Source organism: Dromiciops gliroides, chromosome 2, assembly GCF_019393635.1.
Source record: "Dromiciops gliroides isolate mDroGli1 chromosome 2, mDroGli1.pri, whole genome shotgun sequence".
NCBI classification, from domain to species: Eukaryota; Metazoa; Chordata; class Mammalia; order Microbiotheria; family Microbiotheriidae; genus Dromiciops; species Dromiciops gliroides.
Genome location: NC_057862.1, coordinates 313,503,035 through 313,521,849, shown reverse-complemented (window position 1 = coordinate 313,521,849; position 18,815 = coordinate 313,503,035). Strand labels below are relative to the sequence as shown.

The window sequence follows — 18,815 nt, the reverse complement described above, 5'->3', positions numbered from 1 at the left end:
TATAATGAGAGGAGAAGCAGAGAGATGAAAAAATAAATGTAAAGAGTAAAGAAGTAGGAAAATTAAAAAGGACCTTTGAGCTTATTTAGGAATCAAGTTTATTTCATGTACTATGTTTCTATTGTCAGTGGGAAGAAGTTTTCTTATGCAGCAGGAGAAATCCAGATATTAAGGGAGCCAGGAGTCACTCTCACTGACAAGAAGAAAATGCTGTCACAATAGTGGGTTCAGCTTTTCTCCTGGCTAGCCGCACAGAGCCTGCATGATGCCCAGAGTCACAGTGAAGGACATGAACCAGCAGTAGTTTGTCTGGGCCCTGACTGCCTTCCTGAAAAAGTCAGAGAAGCTGAAAGACCCCGAATGGATGAACACGGTCAAGATGGCTAAACACAAGGTGCTGTTGCCCTATGATGAGAACTGGTCCTACACCCGGGATGCCTCCACCCCCCACCACTTGTATCTCCGGGGTGGGGCAAGGGTGGGATCCATGACCAAGATCTATGGCAGGTGCCAGCACAATGGGGTCATGACCAGTCACTTCAGCAGAGGCTCCAAGAGCATGGCCCGGAGGGTCCTGCTGGCCCTGGAAGGCCTCAAGATGGTGGAGAAGGACCAGGATGGGGTCCAGAAGCTGACACCTCAGGGACAGAGAGACCTGGACAGAATCGCCGGACAGGTGGTTGCTGCCAACAAGAAACATTAGGACAGACCACAGCGGATTCACTAATAAATTGCCTTATTCATAAAAAAACAAAAATAAAAACAAAAATGAAACAAAACAAAACAAAAACAAAAAACCAATAGTGGGTTAATTCTCATTGGCCCACTCAAAATCTGGGTGCTGTTTTTGATTCAGAGTGTTAGGCCATATCTACACAATCTTAGAGGAAACAACAGTATTTGAAGACAAGAAAACTAAGTTCAGATCTCACCTTAGACTCTTTTTTTTGTTTGTTTGTTTGTTTGTTTTTTAGCGAGGCAATTGGGGTTAAGTGACTTGCCCAGGGTCACACAGCTAGTAAGTGTTAAGTGTCTGAGGCCAGATTTGAACTCAGGTACTCCTGACTCCAGGGCCGGTGCTCTATCCACTGCTTCACCTAGCTGTCCCCCACCTTAGACTCTTACTAGCTATGACCCTCCTTGTGCTTCAATTATCTCATCTGTAAAATGGGGTAATCTAGCTCTAAATATATGCTTTTATAATCTGAAGAAGGGAAAGCATCTAATTCCCAAGGTTGTTATGAAGAATAAGTTAAATAATAGTGAAATAGATAATACACTGGACTTGAGACAAGAAGACCTTGGTACAAATACTACTCAGACACCTACTGCATGTATGATCCTGGACAAATCACTTCATTGCTCTGTGCCGCAGTTTCCTGATCTGTAAAATGTCTGAATTGGAGTCAATGACTTCTAAGATCCCTCTTCACTCTGTATTTGTAATCTTATTATAGAATTCTTTGCAAACCTGTGTTGTATAAATGTGAGCTATTACTACTATTACCATTTTTATTACTATTGTAGTTATCATCTATCACCTGGTAGATTCTGAACTTCAGCCACTTCAACAGATCATTTCAAGTTGAATTTACTGTGTGGTCATCCAATTCACCTGTTCATTCAATCTTAAAAAATGATTTGTTGCATAACACAGGATTTGTTTTATCATTTTTATCATTTGTTTTATCATTTGCATAAGACTCTGCCTGCCAGTAGAGAAGCTGCTGACTTTTGTTGCATAAAGGAAGGAGTTGGTGCTAGACTGCAGGAGTGCTTCCTGCTTTAAGAGACATAGTTCCAGATCCTCTTCAGGAAGAAATCCAACGATAAAGGGAATAGACTTCGCCAATATGTGCCTAATTTCTAACTTCCCTCCCTAGAGACTTTAATGAATTTCCCTTCCAGTTTTACCGAAGGCTCAAGCTGGAAATCAGGGACATGTTCAGGAGCCAGCTTTCCCTTACATACCCGTCTTCCAAAGTCTATTTTCTTTATCACTGGATTACACTCAGAAGAGGGTCTGGAACTGTCTAAGTCTTCTCAAGAAGCAGAAACAAAGGAATCTCTTCTCCTAAACTCTCATGCCAGCTTGATCCTTCATGCAAACATAATGTTGTTGCCAGCTTCCTCTCCACCAGTGAGAAGAGTCTTACTCAAATAAGCCAGGCTAAAACAATTAAATACTATGTACCTATGAGCATGTCAAGTATTGTGGTGGATACAAAAGTATAAAATATACCAGTGTTACTAAAACTTTTTTTCTTACACATGGAAAACATGAGCAACAGAAATAATGGTAACAATGGTTTGTCAGGATTTAAATCCTCCAGATCCATGACTCAGTCTCTGGGATTCTCCTGTTTTTCCTTCTTTTCTCTTATCTCCTTACACTCTTCTTTCTTTACTTTCCCAAGCCTCACATATGAAAAAATAGCCTTGCATTTCTCAGGATAGAGCTGCTGTTGTGATTTTCCTGAAGTCAAGCCAGAGATATCAGGCAACTAACTACATGGGAGTAGGGATTGTGTGGAGGATGGGGAATGTGGAGGTATCATAGAGGAGGAGTTTCACAACAAATCCAGTGACACCAGTGGTATACTCCTTCAGTGGGGCACCTAGGTAGTGCAGTGGATAGAGTACTGGGCCTGCAGTCAGGAGGAAATGAGTTGAAATCTGGCCTCAGACACTTCACACTTACTAGTTGTATGAATTGGGCAAGTCACTTAACCCCATTTCCTCAAATATCCGGGGTCATCTCCAGTCTTCCTGATGCATATCTTGTCACTGCACCCAGATGGTTCTGGAGAAGAGAGTGAGGTTGATGACTTTTCACAGCCCTTCTCACTTAAATCCAATTCATTATAAGTTATGACATTTGTCATGGTCCTCTTCAAGAATGAAGGAGAAACAACTCCTTCAATATTGCAATGCACAGGTTCTATCCTCCAGCAAGCTGAATCCTTTTGGATGCAGGAGATATATGTGATATAAATAGAGAGCTATAAAAGACAAAGTTGCGGGAAGTACTCTTAATTCTTATCATTAGAGGTACCCTGTTCATGCCTGAATGAGAGGTTATTTTAATAGGTAGTTTACATGCTGCTGCTACTGCACCTTAGCTCTGTCCCTACCACCAACATCTATTTTTTTATTGTTCCTTCAAGTGAGTTGCATTGCTGAGCATGGCCTATGAGATCCATAGTCTCTCGGTCTTCGTACATGGCCAGTCCTGGCAGTGAGAACTTATGGCATTTGTTTCACTTTCCAGTTTCCATGTCCTGTTATACTACAATTAAGGAAATTAAAAGCTTATAGATTAAAAAAAAGAAAAGAAAGAAAGGGTAGCTAGGTGGCACAGTGGATAAAGCACCAGCCCTGGATTCAGGAGTACTTGAGTTCAAATCCGGCCTCAGACACTTGACACTTACTAGCTGTGTGACCTTGGGCAAGTCACTTAACCCCCATTGTCCCCCACGCAAAAAGCTTATAGATTAATCACAATAGAAAGCTACATATAATAAAGTTATAGTCCCATATAATCTTATGATAATAACATAATGGTTAATGAAGCTTTGTAATGCATGCTCTAATCTTTCATCTCTCAAAACTAATTATGAGAAAAAGAAGACCTTTTCAATATCTTCCTTTCAAAATAACATCAGAAATTATTTTGCTTTCAAGTATGCACATATTTTCATAGAATATTAAATGTATAATATGTGGTTGAGATCCTGGAGCTATTTCATCCAAATTACTGCCTTCATTTTTTGGATATATTATTATAGATTTAGTGGGCTGAAAATCATTGTACTGGGCTTATCTCAAATTTGTTGGAGTTAGCATTTTTAAAATGGACCTTCTACCCAGAATAAACAATTTACTTGAAATGTTCTCAGTCTTTCTTGAAGTTTTTTCCCCCTTTTTAACTAGCTTTCCCTTAAAAAATGACATTCTTATTTTCAAAATAGGGAAGAATTGTTCAATAGAATTTTTTTAAATGACACTTAAAGAAAATTTCCTTCAGAAACAATGTTCAGTTAAGCCTCTCAACAGATTCTGGAGCTGTAAAACCTGCAGGAAAAAAAATGGAGTGAAGCAATCTTCCAACTTAAACTAGAAGATCTTCAGGAAAGATCTGTTTAATTTGGGTAAAGTGGGAGCACAGCTCACTGCAGAGGGTATCTAGGCAAACCAGTAAAAGTGTCTTAGCCAAAGCACAGATCAGCAGCTGGGGTATATGCTACCCAACAGGCCCACCCCATGCAGTGAGCAAGCTGCAAACTGCAGAGGCCTCAGAGTGGTGACTGGGATCCTGGCCCCCAGCAAAAGGAGCTTGGGACCCTGCATGCCGTACCCCAGGAACATAATTCAATCTTAAAGGGTACAATAGAGGCTAAAATATAAATAATAAACAGAAAAGAACCCTCACCATTGAAAATTACTATGGTTACAGGGAGGATCAAAACAATTCAGAGGAGGACAACAATAATAAAATCCCTACATATGAACACCTAAAAGGGAAGAAGAATTGGTCTCAAGACTAAAAAAAATCCTCTTTGAAGAACTCAAAAAAGGATTTTATTAACCAAATAAGAGGAGAAGAAAAATTGGGAAAGGAAATGAGAGTTATGCAAGAGAGAGTCAATAACTTGGGGAAAAAGGACAAAAATTGATTGACAAAAACAACACAGTAAAAAATGCATCTGGCCAAATGGGAAAGGAAGTGCAAAAACTGACTGGGGACAATAATTCCTTAAGAATCAGAATTGAGCAAATGGAAGCTAATGACTCAATGAGAAAATGGGAAGAAGTAAAGCAGGATCAAAAGAATATAAAAGAAGACGAAAATGTAAAATATCTCTTCAGAAAAACAAAAGACATGGAAAATAGATCCAGGAGGGACAACCTAAGAATAATTGTACTACCTGAGGACCATGATTAAAAAAAAAAAGCCTAGACAGCATATTTCATGATATTTTCAAGGAGAACAGCCCCAATATCTTAGAACCAGAGGAAAAAGTCATCATTGAAAGAATACCCCAACCACTTCCTGAAAGAGAACATAAAAGGAAAATTCCAAGGAATATTGTAGCCAAATTCCAGTATTATTAAGTAAAGGAGAAAACACTGAAAGCAGCTAGAAAGAAACAATTTAAATATCAAGGAACAACAATCAAAATAACATAAGACCTCATAGCTTTAACATTAAAGTATCTGAGCACTTGGAATATGATATTCAGGAGGGCAAAGAAATTGAGATTATAACCTAAATGTACTACCAAGCAAAATTAGTCATAATCTTTCAGAGAAAAATATGGGCATTCAATAAAATAGGGGACTTAAAAACTTTCTTAATGAAAAGTCCAAAACCCAGGGGCAGCTAGGTGGTGCAGTGCATAGAGCACCGGCCCTGGAGTCAGGAGTACCTTAGTTCAAATCCGGCCTCAGACACTTAACACTTACTAGCTGTGTGACCCTGGGCAAGTCACTTAACCCCAATTGCCTCACGAAAAAAAAAAGAAAAAAAAAGAAAAGTCCAGGACCCAAAAAAGTCAAAAATTCAATCTACAAATATATGACTCAAGAGACTCAAGAGACCCATGAAAAGGTAAAAAAGAGAAAAAAATCATGTTACTCAATAAGGTTAAAGTGTTTATATCCCTACACAGGAAGATGATACTTCTAACTCTTGATAACTGTATCTTTATTAAGGCAGATAAGAGTAGTACATTTAGACAGAAGGTGTAGGTATAAGGTGATTCTGGTGTGATGATATTAAAAAAAAACCTTAAGGGGTAACAAAAAGGATTATACAGAGAGAAAAAGGAAAGGGAAGGCAGGATGGGGTAAATCACATCACATGAAGAGGCACAGAAGATCTATTACAATAGAGGGAAATAAGAGAGGGGTGAGCATTGCTTTTACCTTACTCTCATCTGATTTGGCTCAAAGAGGGAATAATATACACACACAGTTGGGTATAGAATTTTATCTTACCCTATAGGGAAATAAAAGGGGAAAGGGGAAAGAAAGGGGTGGGGTGCTAGTAGAAGGGAAGGCAAAACTAAGAGTCACAAGGGCAAAGGACAAAAGGGAGGTGGGATTGATAGAAGGGAGAATAGACTGAAGGAGGTGGTGTCCAGAAACAAAACACTAGCGAGAAGGGACAGGGGAAAGGAAAGAGAAAAATACAAACAAGGGGGAAAATGGGATACACAGAAATATACAGTTAGCAATCATAATTGTGAATGTGAATGAGATGATCTCTTCTATAAAAGGGAAGCAGATAGCAGAATGAACTAAAAACTAGAATCCTATAATATGTAGTTTACAAGAAACATTTGAAACAGAAGAGATACATACAGAGTAAAGGTAAAAGGCTAGAGTAGAATATATTACCCTTCACCTGAAGTAAAAAATTAAAAAAAAAAAGCAGGGGTAGCAATCCATATTTCAGACAAAGTAAAAGCAAAAATTGAGCTAATTAAAAGAGATAAGGAAGGAAACTACATCTTGCTAAAACATACCATAGACAATGAAGTAATATCAATACTAAACAGCTATGCAACAAGTGGTATAGCACCCAGATTCTTAGAGAAGGAGTTAAGTGAGTTACAGGAAGAAATAGCAAAACTATATTAGTGAGGGACTTCAACCTCCCCCTTTAAGAACTAGATAAATCTAACCACAAAATTAATAAGAAAGAAGTTAAAGAGGTGAATAGAATTTTAGAAATATTAAATATGATAGACCTTTGGAGAAAACTAAAGGGATAAATAAGAATATACTTTTTTTTCCTCAATGGTACATAGTGGGTACACAAAAATTGTATTGGGGTCAGCTAGGTGGCACAGTGAATAGAGCACTGGCCCTGAATTCAGGAGGAGCTAAGTTCAAATCCGGCCTCAGACACTTGACATGTTCTACCTGTGTGACCCTTGGCAAGTCACTTAACCCTCATTGCCCCACCCCCCAAAAACAATTTTATTAGGGCATCAAAACCTCACAGTCAAATGCAGGAAGGCAGAAATAGTAAATGCATCCTTTTCATGTTATGATGCAATAAAAATTATGTATAATAAAGGGCAATGGAAAGATAGAGCAAAAATTAATTGGAAACTAAATAATCTCATCCTAAAGAATGAGTGGGTTAAACAACAAATCATAGAAAAAATCAATAACATCATCCAAGAGAATGACAATAATGAGACAATATACCAAAATTTATGGTATGTAGCCAAAGCAGTTCTTAAGGGAAATTTTATATCTCTAAATGCCTATATGAATAAAATAGAGAAAGAAGAGATCAGTGAATTGAGCATGCAACTAAAAGAGCTAGAAAAATAACAAATTTAAAATCCCCAATTAAATACCAAGTTAGAAATTCAGAAAATTTAAGGAGAAATTAATAAAATTAAAAGTAAGGAAACTATAGAATTAATAAATAAAACTGAACTGGTTTTATGAAAAAATCAATAAAATAGGTAAACCTTTGGTTAATTTTATTTTTAAAAAAGAAAGAAGAAAACCAAATCACCAGTATCGAAAATGAAATGGGTGAACTCACCACCAAGGAAAAAGAAATTAAAGCAATACTTAGGAACTATTTTGCCCAACTATATGACAATCAATTTGACAATCTAAATGAAATTTATGAATATCTACAAAAATATAAACTGCCCAGATTAACAGAACAGGAAATAAAATCCTTAAATGAGTCCATTTTAGAAAAAGAAATTGAACAAGCCATCAACAAACTCCCTAAGAAAAAATCCAGGGCCAGATGATTTTCCAAGTAACTTCTACCAAACATTTAAAGAATAATTAGTTCCAATACTACACAAACTATTTGGAAAAATAAGTGAAGACAGAATCCTACCAAATTCCTTTTATAAGACAAATATGGTACGGATACCTAAACCAGGAAGAGCAAAAACAGAGAAAGAAAATTATCGACCAATCTCCCTAATGAGTATTGATGCAAAAATTCTAAATAGAATAATCGCAAAGAAGGTACAGCAATTTATCAACATGATAATACACAATAACCAGGTGGGATTTAAACCAGGATTGCAGAGCTGGTTCAACATTAGGAAAACTATCAACATAATCAACCACATCAATAACAAAACTAGCCAAAATCATATGATTATCTCAAAAGATGCAGAAAAAGCTTTTGACAAACTACAGCATAAATTCCTATTAAAAACACTAGCAAGCATAGGAATAAATGGAGCTTTATTAAATATGATAAAAAAATATCGATCTTAAACCATCAGTAAGCATTATATACAATAGGGATAAGTTAGAAGCATTCCCAGTAAAATCGAGGATGAAACAAGGATGTCCATTACCACCACTATCATTTAATACTGTACTAGAAATGTTAACTTTAGCAATAAGAGATGAAAAAGAACTTGAAGGAATTAGAATAGACAAGGAAGAAAGAAAACTACCACTCTTTGTAGATGATATGATGGTGTACTTAGAGAATCCTAAAAAATCAACTAGAAAAACTACTTGAAACAATTTACAACTTTAACAGAGCTGCAGGATATAAAATAAGCCCCTACACATCATCAGCATTTCCAATAAAGTCCAGAAGCAAGAGACAGAAAGAGAAATTCCAGGGCAGCTAGGTGGCACAGTGGATAAAGCACCAGACTTGGATTCGGAAGGACCTGATTTCAAATCTGGCCTCAGATACTTGACACTACTAGCTGTGTGACCCTGAGCAAGTATCTTTAACCCTCATTGCCCCATCATAGAGAGAGAGAGAGAGAAGAGAGAGACAGAGAGAAAGAGAAACAGAGACAGACAGAGAAACAGAGGGAGAGAAACAGACAGAGAAATTCCATGTAAAATAGCTGTAGGCAATATAAGATATTTGGGAGTCTACCTGCCAAGGCAAACCCAGGAACTATATGAACACAATTACAAAACACTTTTCATGTAAATAAAACAGATCTAAATAACTGGAAAAATATCAATTGTTCATGGATAGGACAAGCTAATATAATAAAAATGAGAATCCTATGTAAATTAATTTACTTATTCAGAACCATACCAATCAAACTACCAAAAATATTTCACAGTTAGAAAAAATAATAAAAAATTAATATGGAAGAACAAAAAGTCAAGAATATCAAGGGAATTAATGGAAAAAGAATGCAATGGAAGGTGGCCTAGTTGCATCAGAACTAAAACTATTTTATAAATTAGCTACCATCATAACTATCTGGAACTGGCTAAGAATTAGAGAGGTGGATCAGTGGAATAGGTTAGGCACACAAAACACAGGAATAAATGAATATAGAATTTCCTGTTTAATTAACCCAAAGATTCTAGCCTCCAGGAAAAGAAATCATTATTTGACAAAAACTGTTGGGAAAATTGGAAAAAAGATATGGCAGAAACTAGGCATAGACCAACATTTTACATTGTACGACAAGGTAAAGTCAAAATGGGTACATGATCTAGACATGAAGAGTGATACCATAGGCAAATTAGAAAAAGAAGGAATAGTTTACTTGTCAGATCTATGGAGAGGGGAAGGATTTATAACTAAAGATGAGATAAAGAACATTATGAAATGCAGAGTGGATCATTTTGACTACAATAAATGAAAAGGGTTTTGCACAAACAAAACCAATACTATCAAGATTAGAAGGAAACCCAAAAACTGGGAACAATTTTTATAGCCAGTGTTTCTGATAAAGGTCTTATATCTAAAATATATAGAGAAATGAATAAAATGTATAAGAATACAAGTCATTACCCAGTTGAGAAATGGTCAAAGGATATGAACAGACAATTTTCGGATGAAGAAATGAACACTATCTAAAGCCGTATGAAAAATGCTCTCAATCATGACTGATTAGAAAAATGCAAATAAAAACTACTCTGAGGTACCACCTCTCACATATCCAATTGGCTAATATGACAAAAAAGGAAAAATTATAAATGTTGAAGAAGTTCCGGGCAAATTGGATAAATTGGAACACTAATGTACTATTGGTACTATTGTGTGATGATCAATCATTCTTCTCAGCAATACAATGATCCAAAACAATGCCAAAAGACTCATGGTGGAAAATGTTCTCCAAATTCAGGGAAACAAAACAAAACAACACAACACAACAGCCAAAAACTATGGAGTCTCAATGCAGACTGAAATATACTATTTCCACTTTTTGTGTTATTGTTTATTCTTTCTTGTATTTTTTTCCCATTTGTTCTGATTCTTCTCTTACAACATGACTAATATGGAAATATGTTTAACATGATTGTAATGTATAACCTGTATCAGATTGCCTGCTAGCTTCAAGAGCAGGGAGGAAATGGGGGTGGGAGAAAAATTTGCAACTCCCATCTTTACATATAATTGGAAAAAAATTTAAAAACAAAGTTTAAAAAAGATTCTCCTTCAAAAATAATAAAGATAAAATGTTACTTGTCTTCATTTTCCACAGACTTTCATGAGGAAATTAAAAGGCACCTACTCTATGTATAATGCCATAGTAAAAACTTCAGACATAAAAGAGAAATAGAAGGCACAATGGCTATCCTCCAGGTGTTTCCAGTCTTTTGAGGGGGGCAATACATAAATTTGAGAAAGAATATTTAAACTCATTTTTTTAAATCATGAAAGTATTTTATTATTTTCCAGTTACATGTAAAGATAGTTTTCAATAATTGTTTTCATAAGACTTTTAGTTCCAAATATTTCTACTTCCCTTCCTCCCCTCCCCTCTCTTGCCTCTCCAAGACAGAATGCAATCCAATATAGGTTATATACGCACAATCACATTAAACATATTTATGAATTGGCCATGTTGCGAAAGAAGAATCAGAACAAAAGGGAAAAACTTCAAAAAAGAAAAAAAATCACAAAAAAGTAGAAACAGTGTGGTTCAATCTGCATTCAGAATCCACAGTTCTTTTTTCTGGAACATTTTCCATCATGAGTCCTTTGGAATTGCCTTGGATCATTGTATTACTGAGAAGAACTAAGTCCATCATAGTTGATCATCACAAAATATTGCTGTTACTGTGTATTAATGTTCTCCTGGTTCTGCTCACTCCACTCAGCATCAGTCTACTTAAAGTCTTTCCAGGCTTTTCTGAAATATGCCTGCTCATCATTTCTTACAACACAATAGTATTCCATTACATTCAGATATCACAACTTGTTCAGTCATTCCCCAATTGATGGGAATTCCCTTCATTTCCAATTCTTTGCCACCACAAAGAGAGCTGCTATAAATATTTTTTTCCATCTGGGTCCTTTTCTCTTTTTTGTGATCTCTTTGGGATACAGAACTAATAGTGGTATTACTGGGTCAAGGGGTATGCACAGTCCCATGGCCCTTTGGACATAGGTCTAAATTGCTTTCCAGAATGGTTGGATCAGTTCATAACTCCACTGACAATGCATTAGTGTTCCAATATTTCCACAGCTTCTCCAACATTTATTATTTTCCTTTATTGTCATCTTAGCCAATCTGATAGGTGTGAGGTGGTACCTCAGAGTTAGAAAACTGTCATTGTAATGTAGGTTGCCAAGGATCACAAAAATGAAACTGAATGAAAGAAAGGTTTTAGCATAAGAAGTCACTGATCGTCTACCTAAATAATTCTTCATGTCTTTCATTATTTTTAATCTTAATTATTCTAACAGCCCATTAACTGACCTCTCTGTTTCTAGTATTTCAAATTGCCAAAACATCCTCTAAATATCTGCCAGTCTAATATTCTCAGAATATATGAAACACCATTGGTCCCACATAGACAGTTTTCCATGATTACAATCTAAAAGGGCAAAGGAGGAAGGAAAAACTGAGTACACAGATAAAGATTCCTAAATTTAGAGTCAGAAACCCTGGGTTCAGATTCTTGTTCTTCCACTGGCTACAAGTTTCCTCAAATAGGTGTTTAACTAAGTAATTTTGTCCTCCCTTTTATATATTTTAAATAATATTTTAATTTTTGCAATTGCATTTAAAGATAATTTTTAACATTCTTTTAAAATAAAATTTCAAGATCCAAATTTTCTCTCTCTCCTCCCTAAGACAGTATATAATTTGATATAGTGAACTAGGTGATTTCTGAGGTTTCTCCCTTCTCAAAATCTATAATCATAGAATCTATAATATAAGGGAGGGTAAGATAATTACAAAAGGAAGGTCTTGGTAAAGCGCTATGAGAGAGGCATTATTTTCTCCTGGAGATGGAGGGTGCCAAGTATGTGCTAGCAAATGCTTAAAACCTGGTTTGGGAGGAGGGGTCACACTGTAAATATGACATAATTTTTATGTTTAATCTATATTATTAACATTTTCTATATCACTTTCATAAGTATAGACAATCAACAATAAACCCCTAACTTTTTTAGCACTTGTTGATTCCTCAGTTGCAAATGGTCACATTGAAAAATTAAACAATATGTTCTCCAGAGCCTGGTTTCAGTAAAACTATTGGAGTGAACTTAAGGGAACTTTGACAGATAAATGGCAACTGATCTGAGCTTTGAATGAAGGGACAGAACATCAACCAAGATTATGGGAGAATGAAGAGCATACCAAAACTAAAATATTAACTACTCAGGTCAGAAAAATAGAGCAACTCGATCAAAAGAGCAGAAATGTGTACTGGTTTTGTTTTTGTTTTTTTATTGCAGAAGCAAATCCTTGTTAACCACAATTGGTATGTGCTCTCCTATACCCAGTTCTCTGTCTATTTTATATCTTTTTCATGGTAAGCAGCTGGGTGGCACAGGAGATAGAACACTAACCCTTGAGTCAGTAGGACCTGATTTCAAATCCGACCTCAGATACTTGGCACTATTAGTTGTATGACTGGGCAAGTCAAATAACCAGATTGCCTCAAACATCTGGGGCCATGTCCAGTCATCTTAATATATATCTTGCCACTGGATCCACATGGCTCTAAAGGAAAGTGTGAGGCTGGTGACTTTGCACAGTCCTGCCTCACTTAAACCCAATTGACTGTAAGTCATGACATCACCTCTCAATGACATGGTCTTCTTCAAGAATGAAAAACCAACAACAATCTTTTTTCCTGGCAATCAAAGACCAGTTAGGAAAAGAAGATTTTGTTCACATGCTACTATCTTCATTCCAACATTTTTATCTTTTATTCTACCTTTAAGCATTTCTATTTCAACCAAAAAAAAAATTGCTAGAGCCTACTTTTTGTGGACTACTTGAGAGTGATGAAAGCTTTTTTGCTGTAGCTAAAATTTACTGTAAGAAATAGCTCTGAGCTGTAGGATAATTACTAATTTTTATTCACAGCTTCATAAATACTGAAAGATAAATATTTGGCTCTTGACATGAAGAGCATTAAGATCTCCTTAAAAGTTGCACAGAATTGTTTTATGCTAATTGGTTAAAATAGATTAATTTGTTTTGATAGCATTTATTATTATGCAGATTTGTAGTTAAACACCTCAAATTCTTCATTTCTAACTCTCCACTTATGAGAAAATTAAGCATTCTAAAACATTCACATATTAAGTAAACATCTATTTAGCAATTTCAACTCACATGATAGTATACTTTTTGAAAAAGACATTTCAGTATATCCCTGAATTATTTTGCTTTTATTTCTTCCTTTTCTTTTTCAGCCTCAATTCTAGACAAGTATTTTAATTCAGCCTGGAGTGCCAGGACTTTATGATTAAGCATTGTGATTTCTATTAAAAATGAAGACAAAGAAGGCAATCCATCACTGTGAGAGTAATGATTAGTTAATGGGAAATTCAGTGGTCTAAAGAGATATTTTGAATGCCTCTGTATAGCAATAATAAGGCTATTACTTCCTCTACTGTAATGGTGCTCAACTTTCTTTGGCCTTCGTTGCTAGGAAACTCACACTTATAGAATCAAAAGTAGCCTTACTGTTATTGTTGGTGACTCAGTGAACTCTAGAATGAACTAGACATGCTTTACAGCCTTCATCATTAACTGTTTTTAACAAGAGTTATATAGTGTTACTCATCTGCATTGGAGATGCTATTTAATACTCAAGGGAGGAGTGAATTCAGTTGCAAATTTCTTCTAGAAAAATCCATTAACCTGTCTTTTATTAAAGATAAATTCCTTCTATATATGGATAGAGAAATATAAGTAGTAACTCTAGATATAAAAATAAATAATGGGGTCAGAGACAGACATAAAAATGAATGGACTATTATATGACTAGATTTTCTTCATTTTTTACACTATATTAGGCTATGCTCTCCCTTGGAAAAGTTGACAAATGTACAAAGAGTGAAATCTTCATATTCACAAGGTATTCAGCAATAAATAATATTCTTTTGGTGTAGTTCTTTGTACTAATAATTAAAACATGGAATTTCAATGTATACCAAAGCTTTTAAGCCTCTTCAATTCCATGAAACAGATAAAAGGAACCAAGATATATTTGTATGAAGATTAACTGTATTCAATAAGCTTTTGGAAGGAGTTGGTGAATCTGCTGTAGTATGGGTTATATGGAGACATCTGTGTTTATATTATACTTTGGATCATAGATCTATAGCTATAAGAGATGGAAGAAGCTATTAGTAGTAGTGGTAGTAATATTGTACTTAGGAAGAACTTTAAAGTTCAAAAACAATTTTATGAAAATTGTTTCCTCACAACCCCCTGAGTTAGATGCTATTAGTATTCTTATTTTCATAAAGATGAAGTAGAGAGAACTCAAGTAATTGCCCCTTGTCACAGAGCAAGTAAGTTCCTGAGGGAGATCTAAAATCAGGTCTTCCTGACTCCATGACCTATATTCTATGCACTATACCACATAGGTGTCAGAGATAATCCAAGCACTTTTTTTTTTTTTGGCCCAGGGAAGTTGTAATTTGCCTATAGTGACACAAGTGGTAAGCATGAGATACATGAGTGGAAACCAGTTCTTTTTATTTCAGAGTCAATTCTCTTTCCACTGCTTTTATGATATATTTCCCAATAGGCAGCCTGGAAAACTGTTTACTGTTCTAAATTTATATGGAAGATATGGGTTCAGTCCCACCTCTGATACTTAAAAGCTCTGTGATCATAGGCAAATTAAATAATCTCTTAAAACAAAAATAATTCTATGCTGTACAAGTTCTGATATGCATTGTTAAAAGGAGTTCTGATAAGTAAGAAAATTGCAAGTCTATGAATGGGTGACATGTTTGGGTTTTTTCCTATTATTTAGCAATATATATCCTAGCTTCTAAAACAGTACTGTAACTTAACAATAATATTATAGTTTCTGTTTGGACTTATGAGTTGCTTGATAGAGAGAATAGTTAATGAAGGAAATTCTTCTATCATTGGAAATAAGAAATCATCCTATAGCTTAGTCTTAGAGGATTTCCCAGAGCACTGAGAGGAAATAGGAGAGTTAGCACCAAAACATCTGAGTAGATAAGAACTCTGCCAAACTCTCCCAAATTCCCCTATAAACAACTCTAAAACAACACTTCAAATCAAATTCTGAAACAGCAGATCCAAAAAAAGGTTAAGTGAGAAAAGTTTTCAAGAACATTTTACATCTCTCTCTTGATTGCTCATAAATTATTCCCTTATCCATAATTCTAACTGGTAAAACTTTCCATTTTCCCCCAATTTGCTTATGAATTTTATATTTAAAAAAATGCATACAGCAGAAGAAACCAGAGGGGCAGCTAGGTGGCACAGTGGATTAAGCACCAGTCCTGGATTCAGGAGGACCTGAGTTCAAATGTGGCCTCAGACACTTGAGACTTACTAGCTGTGTGACCCTGGGCAAGTCACTTAACACTCATTGCCCCACCAAAAAAGAAGAGATTAAAAGAAGAAATCAAATCTATCTATAATCATATGAGAAAATAGTCTAAAAATTATTGATTAGAAAAATAAAAATTAAAACAACTTTGAAGTATAACCTCATACCTATCAAATTATCTAATGTCGCAAAAAAAGGAAAATGACAAATGTTGGAGGGGATGTGGGAAAATAGGAACACAGATGTACTGTTGTTGGAATTTTTAACTGATCCAAATATTCTGAAGAGCAATTTGTTTTTGTTTTTTTCTTGAATTTTCCATTCTCTATGTTTTTGTATTAAAAAACCCAAAAGTATTTTATTATTTTCCAGTTACATGTAAGGATAGTTTTCAACATTTGTTTTCATAAGATTTTTATTTTCAATTTTTTCTCTTTCCCTCCCTTCCCTCCTCCCTCTCCAAGACAGAAAGCAATCTGATATAGATTAGATGTGTACAATTGCATTAAACATATTTTTCCATTAGTCATGTTGTGAAAGAAGAATTCAAACAAAAGAGAAAAACCTCAGAAAAGAAAAAAAAACAAAAGTAGAAACAGTATGGTTTGATCTGCATTCAGAATCTACAATTCTTTTTTCTGGATGTGGACATTTTCCTTTGGAATTGTCTTGGATCATTATATTGCTGAGAACTGAGTCTATCACAGTTGCTCATCATACAATATTGCTGTTAATGGGTACAATTTTCTCCTGGTTCTGTCTGCATTTTCTTTTTTTTTTTTCTGCATTTTCTTTTGCAACTTGGCTAATGTCGAAATGTTTTGCATGCCTGCACATACATACTCCATATCAAATTGTTTGCCTTTGTGGGACAGGAAAGTGAAGGTAGGGAAAAAGAATTTGTAAATTAATTTTTAAATGAATGTTAATTTTTTTTAAATTTACATGTAATTGAGAAAAATTAAGTAAAAATTACATATAAAATAAGAGAAGAAATAGAATCACAAATTTAGATGCTCTACTCCACAAAAGGGAAGAGAGATTATTCAGGTTGATAGCTAATGGGAATAGATGGATCAAGTGAGCACTTTTTTGGAATGGGGGCAGCATGGACATGTGAATAAGTAATAGAGAACTGCATAGAGCAAGTAGTTGGGAAGAGATTGAATATAAATAATAGAATGGGGCTGATATAAGAGTCAATCTGCTAGAAAATATGGATTGGAAGAGCACCACTTGTACATGTTTGTTTCTCTAAGGAGAAGGGCCACCTTTTCATATGACATTGAGTTGAAGGAGCAGATAGACTTATAAAACACCTGAATGAGAGAAGATGAGGAGGAAGGGGGTGAGGGAGTTCTCAGCTAATGTCCTAAATCATCTCTCTGTCTCTCTGTCTCTCTCTGTCTCTCTGTCTCTCTCTGTCTCTCTGTCTCTCTCTGGCTCTCTCTCAAAATATGAGGTAAAGTTCTCAGCTGAGGTTAGGAGTTAACCAAAAATAGATATAAATATATATATTTGGACAGACAGCCCTAATTCTATGCAAATATTAGGAATTTTCCTAACTTGGGATCAGAGAGAGATTGTGTTCATCTGAAAAAAATTCCCTAAGACAGCACAGTAAGGAACTATGTGAACCTTAATTAAAAGCTATTATATGACACTTAAGCAAAAGCAAGCTATTATAACAGAATATTGTACTTCATTACTCCAATATTTCATTCCTGTGACACCTCCTTTCCCAATGAATATCATAACACCTCTATAAGTTAGTAAATCATGTTTAAGAGTTCATATGGTAAAAAAATTCATTATCTATATCTGGTCTCTTGATGAACCTCTCCAAACCTAAGTCTTTGAAAGACTGGCTCCATGACACTATAACAAGCTCAGTACTTTAAGGTCATTGCAGGGGGCAGCTAGGTGGCGCAGTGGATAAAGCACTGGCCCTGGATTCAGGAGTTCCTGAGTTCAAATCCGGCCTCAGATACTTGACACTTACTAGCTGTGTGACCCTGGGGAAGTCACTTAACCCCCATTGCCCCGCAAAATAAATAAATAAATAAATAATCCAATTAAAGTCATTGCTTTTTGGAAGAAGCCTCCAGAGAATGAACTCTACTGATGAAGCCTTCACATTTACCAAAATGACATATTAGAAATGATTTTTACCTTTTTAAAAAAATCAATACAATATAGTGAGAGGGAAAAATTAATCACATAAGCTATAGAACTTCAAAGAAAAATACCTTAAGGATCTCCTATGTAAAGAAAGCAGTTTTAGGAAGTTTATGTCACTTATAATAATAATTATAATCCTTATTTATCATACATAATACTCTAAGATTTGCAAAGCACCTAATAACATTATCTATAAATTCTTTTCCCTGGTTGCAACATGGCAAGTATTCGAGGTAGTATTTGAAACCAAATTTTCCTAACTCCTTGTCTACCATTCTGTCTATCATGCCAGATTACCTATAAACTAACTCTTCAAAAAAATGGCTCTTTTTTACATCTCAAATTTCACTTTTTCCTGTGGGAATATTGAATTATTCTCACACCAGTAGATGATTTGCACACTTTGAGGTCAGGTAAGATGTGTCTTATCTCTTACTATGCATATCATACACTTTATAGTCTTTATGTGTAACATGACTAGTTGGTGAAAATGAAGGAATCATCATAGAAATGCCATTTCAAAAACACTGGATAAATTTTTTTCTAGTGAATGAATAAATACATAGTAAGTACTGAAAAAATTAACTCCAGACTAATAAGAAAAAAGATTTAAAAACCTCCTTTCAATTGAACAAAAACAGGGTTTATTTATGAGAATCAATTTAGAAATAAGAATACAGGAAAGTAAGATATATGACTGGAAACCTCGGCTTACAAACTCTGCTGCTTTACCTTTGACTTTCTCTATCCCCCTGTGTCTTTCACCTGTGAGTGTGGCTGCTGCTGCCATACTGCCTGCACTCATACCCTTGAGCTGAGTCTCCTTTCTCAGTCCTTTGCAACTGCCTCTTTTT

At 35.3% G+C, this 18,815-nt stretch overlaps 1 pseudogene; it reads left to right on the top strand.

The window, feature by feature from the left end:
- The first annotated feature begins 265 nt into the window (after nucleotides 1-265).
- Nucleotides 266-703, top strand: LOC122740024 (annotated as a pseudogene).
- The last annotated feature ends 18,112 nt before the right edge of the window (nucleotides 704-18,815 follow it).